The sequence below is a fragment of the Hyperolius riggenbachi genome, chromosome 4, assembly GCF_040937935.1.
Source record: "Hyperolius riggenbachi isolate aHypRig1 chromosome 4, aHypRig1.pri, whole genome shotgun sequence".
Taxonomy (NCBI): Eukaryota; Metazoa; Chordata; class Amphibia; order Anura; family Hyperoliidae; genus Hyperolius; species Hyperolius riggenbachi.
This window is the reverse complement of record NC_090649.1, coordinates 8,768,284-8,775,783: the sequence shown is the minus strand read 5'-3', so window position 1 is coordinate 8,775,783 and position 7,500 is coordinate 8,768,284. Positions and strand designations below refer to the sequence as shown.

Below are 7,500 nucleotides of genomic sequence, written 5' to 3'. Positions count from 1 at the left end.
GTTCGGCTGTTAACCGAAAGGTTGGTGGTTCAAGCCCACCCAGGGACGGCCTTTCCTTTTGTGTTCAACAGTTGTCCGAAGAGAACCCCAGATAGCCATGTAGATTCATTTGAGACACGTTGGAATCTCATTCACGTTCATGAAAAGGGTGAGCAGCATCAAGTTCATGTCTTAGTGATACAACAGACATCCCTGGCAGTGTCTGTGACCAAATGAAGTTTTCTGTACCCCAGAAGCAGCAGTAAAGTATTAGCCGGGGATCGAACCCAAAGCCTGGCGACGGCTGTCAAGCCAAAGAAAGGCAGTTCAAGCCCACCCAAGGACAGGCTCGCTTTAGTGCCTTGCTAGCTATTTGTTTAGAACATTATAGAGTGTCTGCATTAAGTGTTGACCATTTAGAAAGAACTTTAAGCTGGCGTAGAGTCTGCTGCACCGGAATGGAACCTCTCCAGAGACTGAGCAGGTGCAGGATGTCCTAACTGTTCAGAGATCTTGTCTTGGTCTTGTCTTCCATGGAATTGTAGGGTGCCAAAAGCAAGCTCACATGCGTTGGCCGGGAATCGAACCCGGGTCAACTGCTTGGAAGGCAGCTATGCTCACCACTATACCACCAACGCTACATGCTAAAACTCGCCTAGCATGTACCATTGCAATATACCCAAGAGAAAAATGAGCTTGCTTATTTGCCTACTTTGCTAGATGTAAGCAGTGGGACACATGGTGATACTGCTTACAGACTTCAATTCAAGACTTCAGAAAGATCATGTGCCCCCCTGGATGATGCTGGTGCAACACACACAGCAAAGGACAGCAATTTGAAATCTGGAAGATTCCAGGGCAAGGGTGGGAAGGATGAAAAGCTAGGTGGCCATGCAACCATTCCTGCTAACCCAAAGCTTACTTGTGCCCTACAACACATTGGCTTAAGACTTGACCAAATCCAATGCTCCAATATGGGGAAGCTTCTCTGTTTGCTGTTTTTTTTTTTTTTTTTTTTTTTTTTTTTTTTAAGTGCGGTGTCACAGTTCACCCATCTCTTCAACTACAAGAACGGCCCAGGAGTAGTCTTAGCTACCCTAATATGTACGTTACAGCAGGGCCCTTATTACACTTTCTCTTACAGGGCAATGGAAACCGTTTTGCCCATGCGATAAAGCAAGGTGCAAAAATGAATTCATGCCTAGCAGAGGATGGTTTCGATCCATTGACCTCTGGGTTATGGGCCCAGCACGCTTCCGCTGCGCCACTCTGCTTCTGTTTGTATTCAACCTTCAAGTTTAAGAAGGGTACATTAGTTGAAATAGTTACACTACTATCTATGTTACAGCAAGGCCCTAATGACACTTTCTCTTAAGGGGCTATGGCCGACAATTGGCCCATATGGTAAGCAAGGTATAAAAACCAACGTACACCTAGCAGAGGATGGTTTCGATCCATCGACCTCTGGGTTATGGGCCCAGCACGCTTCCGCTGCACCACTCTGCTGCCATACAGTGAATGCTTCATTGTGGGAAAAAGTGGCGTTAAACTTCTTGGAGCAGACTTACTTCCTCACTCCACAAGACACACATACATCCCCATAAAATCATTTAGCAACAACTGCAGGCACAGTCTCTGTGGCGCAATCGGTTAGCGCGTTCGGCTGTTAACCGAAAGGTTGGTGGTTCAAGCCCACCCAGGGACGGCCTTTCCTTTTGTGTTCAACAGTTGTCCGAAGAGAACCCCAGATAGCCATGTAGATTCATTTGAGACACGTTGGAATCTCATTCACGTTCATGAAAAGGGTGAGCAGCATCAAGTTCATGTCTTAGTGATACAACAGACATCCCTGGCAGTGTCTGTGACCAAATGAAGTTTTCTGTACCCCAGAAGCAGCAGTAAAGTATTAGCCGGGGATCGAACCCAAAGCCTGGCGACGGCTGTCAAGCCAAAGAAAGGCAGTTCAAGCCCACCCAAGGACAGGCTCGCTTTAGTGCCTTGCTAGCTATTTGTTTAGAACATTATAGAGTGTCTGCATTAAGTGTTGACCATTTAGAAAGAACTTTAAGCTGGCGTAGAGTCTGCTGCACCGGAATGGAACCTCTCCAGAGACTGAGCAGGTGCAGGATGTCCTAACTGTTCAGAGATCTTGTCTTGGTCTTGTCTTCCATGGAATTGTAGGGTGCCAAAAGCACGCTCACATGCGTTGGCCGGGAATCGAACCCGGGTCAACTGCTTGGAAGGCAGCTATGCTCACCACTATACCACCAACGCTACATGCTGAAACTCGCCTAGCATGTACCATTGCAATATACCCAAGAGAAAAATGAGCTTGCTTATTTGCCTACTTTGCTAGATGTAAGCAGTGGGACACATGGTGATACTGCTTACAGACTTCAATTCAAGACTTCAGAAAGATCATGTGCCCCCCTGGATGATGCTGGTGCAACACACACAGCAAAGGACAGCAATTTGAAGTCTGGAAGATTCCAGGGCAAGGGTGGGAAGGATGAAAAGCTAGGTGGCCATGCAACCATTCCTGCTAACCCAAAGCTTACTTGTGCCCTACAACACATTGGCTTAAGACTTGACCAAATCCAATGCTCCAATATGGGGAAGCTTCTCTGTTTGCTGTTTTTTTTTTTTTTTTTTTTTTTTTTTTTTTTTTAAGTGCGGTGTCACAGTTCACCCATCTCTTCAACTACAAGAACGGCCCAGGAGTAGTCTTAGCTACCCTAATATGTACGTTACAGCAGGGCCCTTATTACACTTTCTCTTACAGGGCAATGGAAACCGTTTTGCCCATGCGATAAAGCAAGGTGCAAAAATGAATTCATGCCTAGCAGAGGATGGTTTCGATCCATTGACCTCTGGGTTATGGGCCCAGCACGCTTCCGCTGCGCCACTCTGCTTCTGTTTGTATTCAACCTTCAAGTTTAAGAAGGGTACATTAGTTGAAATAGTTACACTACTATCTATGTTACAGCAAGGCCCTAATGACACTTTCTCTTAAGGGGCTATGGCCGACAATTGGCCCATATGGTAAGCAAGGTATAAAAACCAACGTACACCTAGCAGAGGATGGTTTCGATCCATCGACCTCTGGGTTATGGGCCCAGCACGCTTCCGCTGCACCACTCTGCTGCTATACAGTGAATGCTTCATTGTGGGAAAAAGTGGCGTTAAACTTCTTGGAGCAGACTTACTTCCTCACTCCACAAGACACACATACATCCCCATAAAATCATTTAGCAACAACTGCAGGCACAGTCTCTGTGGCGCAATCGGTTAGCGCGTTCGGCTGTTAACCGAAAGGTTGGTGGTTCAAGCCCACCCAGGGACGGCTTTTCCTTTTGTGTTCAACAGTTGTCCGAAGAGAACCCCAGATAGCCATGTAGATTCATTTGAGACACGTTGGAATCTCATTCACGTTCATGAAAAGGGTGAGCAGCATCAAGTTCATGTCTTAGTGATACAACAGACATCCCTGGCAGTGTCTGTGACCAAATGAAGTTTTCTGTACCCCAGAAGCAGCAGTAAAGTATTAGCCGGGGATCGAACCCAAAGCCTGGCGACGGCTGTCAAGCCAAAGAAAGGCAGTTCAAGCCCACCCAAGGACAGGCTCGCTTTAGTGCCTTGCTAGCTATTTGTTTAGAACATTATAGAGTGTCTGCATTAAGTGTTGACCATTTAGAAAGAACTTTAAGCTGGCGTAGAGTCTGCTGCACCGGAATGGAACCTCTCCAGAGACTGAGCAGGTGCAGGATGTCCTAACTGTTCAGAGATCTTGTCTTGGTCTTGTCTTCCATGGAATTGTAGGGTGCCAAAAGCAAGCTCACATGCGTTGGCCGGGAATCGAACCCGGGTCAACTGCTTGGAAGGCAGCTATGCTCACCACTATACCACCAACGCTACATGCTGAAACTCGCCTAGCATGTACCATTGCAATATACCCAAGAGAAAAATGAGCTTGCTTATTTGCCTACTTTGCTAGATGTAAGCAGTGGGACACATGGTGATACTGCTTACAGACTTCAATTCAAGACTTCAGAAAGATCATGTGCCCCCCTGGATGATGCTGGTGCAACACACACAGCAAAGGACAGCAATTTGAAGTCTGGAAGATTCCAGGGCAAGGGTGGGAAGGATGAAAAGCTAGGTGGCCATGCAACCATTCCTGCTAACCCAAAGCTTACTTGTGCCCTACAACACATTGGCTTAAGACTTGACCAAATCCAATGCTCCAATATGGGGAAGCTTCTCTGTTTGCTGTTTTTTTTTTTTTTTTTTTTTAAGTGCGGTGTCACAGTTCACCCATCTCTTCAACTACAAGAACGGCCCAGGAGTAGTCTTAGCTACCCTAATATGTACGTTACAGCAGGGCCCTTATTACACTTTCTCTTACAGGGCAATGGAAACCGTTTTGCCCATGCGATAAAGCAAGGTGCAAAAATGAATTCATGCCTAGCAGAGGATGGTTTCGATCCATTGACCTCTGGGTTATGGGCCCAGCACGCTTCCGCTGCGCCACTCTGCTTCTGTTTGTATTCAACCTTCAAGTTTAAGAAGGGTACATTAGTTGAAATAGTTACACTACTATCTATGTTACAGCAAGGCCCTAATGACACTTTCTCTTAAGGGGCTATGGCCGACAATTGGCCCATATGGTAAGCAAGGTATAAAAACCAACGTACACCTAGCAGAGGATGGTTTCGATCCATCGACCTCTGGGTTATGGGCCCAGCACGCTTCCGCTGCACCACTCTGCTGCCATACAGTGAATGCTTCATTGTGGGAAAAAGTGGCGTTAAACTTCTTGGAGCAGACTTACTTCCTCACTCCACAAGACACACATACATCCCCATAAAATCATTTAGCAACAACTGCAGGCACAGTCTCTGTGGCGCAATCGGTTAGCGCGTTCGGCTGTTAACCGAAATGTTGGTGGTTCAAGCCCACCCAGGGACGGCTTTTCCTTTTGTGTTCAACAGTTGTCCGAAGAGAACCCCAGATAGCCATGTAGATTCATTTGAGACACGTTGGAATCTCATTCACGTTCATGAAAAGGGTGAGCAGCATCAAGTTCATGTCTTAGTGATACAACAGACATCCCTGGCAGTGTCTGTGACCAAATGAAGTTTTCTGTACCCCAGAAGCAGCAGTAAAGTATTAGCCGGGGATCGAACCCAAAGCCTGGCGACGGCTGTCAAGCCAAAGAAAGGCAGTTCAAGCCCACCCAAGGACAGGCTCGCTTTAGTGCCTTGCTAGCTATTTGTTTAGAACATTATAGAGTGTCTGCATTAAGTGTTGACCATTTAGAAAGAACTTTAAGCTGGCGTAGAGTCTGCTGCACCGGAATGGAACCTCTCCAGAGACTGAGCAGGTGCAGGATGTCCTAACTGTTCAGAGATCTTGTCTTGGTCTTGTCTTCCATGGAATTGTAGGGTGCCAAAAGCAAGCTCACATGCGTTGGCCGGGAATCTAACCCGGGTCAACTGCTTGGAAGGCAGCTATGCTCACCACTATACCACCAACGCTACATGCTGAAACTCGCCTAGCATGTACCATTGCAATATACCCAAGAGAAAAATGAGCTTGCTTATTTGCCTACTTTGCTAGATGTAAGCAGTGGGACACATGGTGATACTGCTTACAGACTTCAATTCAAGACTTCAGAAAGATCATGTGCCCCCCTGGATGATGCTGGTGCAACACACACAGCAAAGGACAGCAATTTGAAGTCTGGAAGATTCCAGGGCAAGGGTGGGAAGGATGAAAAGCTAGGTGGCCATGCAACCATTCCTGCTAACCCAAAGCTTACTTGTGCCCTACAACACATTGGCTTAAGACTTGACCAAATCCAATGCTCCAATATGGGGAAGCTTCTCTGTTTGCTGTTTTTTTTTTTTTTTTTTTTTTTTTAAGTGCGGTGTCACAGTTCACCCATCTCTTCAACTGCAAGAACGGCCCAGGAGTAGTCTTAGCTACCCTAATATGTACGTTACAGCAGGGCCCTTATTACACTTTCTCTTACAGGGCAATGGAAACCGTTTTGCCCATGCGATAAAGCAAGGTGCAAAAATGAATTCATGCCTAGCAGAGGATGGTTTCGATCCATCGACCTCTGGGTTATGGGCCCAGCACGCTTCCGCTGTGCCACTCTGCTTCTGTTTGTATTCAACCTTCAAGTTTAAGAAGGGTACATTAGTTGAAATAGTTACACTACTATCTATGTTACAGCAAGGCCCTAATGACACTTTCTCTTAAGGGGCTATGGCCGACAATTGGCCCATATGGTAAGCAAGGTATAAAAACCAACGTACACCTAGCAGAGGATGGTTTCGATCCATCGACCTCTGGGTTATGGGCCCAGCACGCTTCCGCTGCGCCACTCTGCTGCCATACAGTGAATGCTTCATTGTGGGAAAAAGTGGCGTTAAACTTCTTGGAGCAGACTTACTTCCTCACTCCACAAGACACACATACATCCCCATAAAATCATTTAGCAACAACTGCAGGCACAGTCTCTGTGGCGCAATCGGTTAGCGCGTTCGGCTGTTAACCGAAAGGTTGGTGGTTCAAGCCCACCCAGGGACGGCCTTTCCTTTTGTGTTCAACAGTTGTCCGAAGAGAACCCCAGATAGCCATGTAGATTCATTTGAGACACGTTGGAATCTCATTCACGTTCATGAAAAGGGTGAGCAGCATCAAGTTCATGTCTTAGTGATACAACAGACATCCCTGGCAGTGTCTGTGACCAAATGAAGTTTTCTGTACCCCAGAAGCAGCAGTAAAGTATTAGCCGGGGATCGAACCCAAAGCCTGGCGACGGCTGTCAAGCCAAAGAAAGGCAGTTCAAGCCCACCCAAGGACAGGCTCGCTTTAGTGCCTTGCTAGCTATTTGTTTAGAACATTATAGAGTGTCTGCATTAAGTGTTGACCATTTAGAAAGAACTTTAAGCTGGCGTAGAGTCTGCTGCACCGGAATGGAACCTCTCCAGAGACTGAGCAGGTGCAGGATGTCCTAACTGTTCAGAGATCTTGTCTTGGTCTTGTCTTCCATGGAATTGTAGGGTGCCAAAAGCAAGCTCACATGCATTGGCCGGGAATCGAACCTGGGTCAACTGCTTGGAAGGCAGCTATGCTCACCACTATACCACCAACGCTACATGCTGAAACTCGCCTAGCATGTACCATTGCAATATACCCAAGAGAAAAATGAGCTTGCTTATTTGCCTACTTTGCTAGATGTAAGCAGTGGGACACATGGTGATACTGCTTACAGACTTCAATTCAAGACTTCAGAAAGATCATGTGCCCCCCTGGATGATGCTGGTGCAACACACACAGCAAAGGACAGCAATTTGAAGTCTGGAAGATTCCAGGGCAAGGGTGGGAAGGATGAAAAGCTAGGTGGCCATGCAACCATTCCTGCTAACCCAAAGCTTACTTGTGCCCTACAACACATTGGCTTAAGACTTGACCAAATCCAATGCTCCAATATGGGGAAGCTTCTCTGTT

At 46.7% G+C, this 7,500-nt stretch overlaps 9 non-coding genes across 9 annotated transcripts in view; 5 read left to right on the top strand and 4 right to left on the bottom strand.

The window, feature by feature from the left end:
* TRNAN-GUU (transfer RNA asparagine (anticodon GUU)) overlaps positions 1 to 48 on the top strand; it is a 74-nt gene extending 26 nt beyond the window's left edge. Inside the window, exon 1 of the tRNA in view lies at positions 1 to 48. This exon is cut by the window's left edge and continues 26 nt beyond it. This is a non-coding gene — a tRNA (tRNA-Asn).
* A 497-nt stretch (positions 49 to 545) lies between these two features.
* Positions 546 to 617, bottom strand: TRNAG-UCC (transfer RNA glycine (anticodon UCC)). Its single transcript has one exon. It is a non-coding gene; the product is annotated as a tRNA-Gly (tRNA).
* A 993-nt stretch (positions 618 to 1,610) lies between these two features.
* On the top strand, positions 1,611 to 1,684 carry TRNAN-GUU (transfer RNA asparagine (anticodon GUU)). Its single transcript has one exon. It is a non-coding gene; the product is annotated as a tRNA-Asn (tRNA).
* Positions 1,685 to 2,181: 497 nt separating this feature from the next.
* TRNAG-UCC (transfer RNA glycine (anticodon UCC)) lies at positions 2,182 to 2,253 on the bottom strand. The gene has a single exon. It is a non-coding gene; the product is annotated as a tRNA-Gly (tRNA).
* A 995-nt stretch (positions 2,254 to 3,248) lies between these two features.
* TRNAN-GUU (transfer RNA asparagine (anticodon GUU)) lies at positions 3,249 to 3,322 on the top strand. Its single transcript has one exon. It is a non-coding gene; the product is annotated as a tRNA-Asn (tRNA).
* Positions 3,323 to 3,819: 497 nt separating this feature from the next.
* Positions 3,820 to 3,891, bottom strand: TRNAG-UCC (transfer RNA glycine (anticodon UCC)). Its single transcript has one exon. It is a non-coding gene; the product is annotated as a tRNA-Gly (tRNA).
* Positions 3,892 to 4,873: 982 nt separating this feature from the next.
* Positions 4,874 to 4,947, top strand: TRNAN-GUU (transfer RNA asparagine (anticodon GUU)). The gene has a single exon. It is a non-coding gene; the product is annotated as a tRNA-Asn (tRNA).
* Positions 4,948 to 5,444: 497 nt separating this feature from the next.
* Positions 5,445 to 5,516, bottom strand: TRNAG-UCC (transfer RNA glycine (anticodon UCC)). The gene has a single exon. It is a non-coding gene; the product is annotated as a tRNA-Gly (tRNA).
* A 986-nt stretch (positions 5,517 to 6,502) lies between these two features.
* Positions 6,503 to 6,576, top strand: TRNAN-GUU (transfer RNA asparagine (anticodon GUU)). Its single transcript has one exon. It is a non-coding gene; the product is annotated as a tRNA-Asn (tRNA).
* The last annotated feature ends 924 nt before the right edge of the window (positions 6,577 to 7,500 follow it).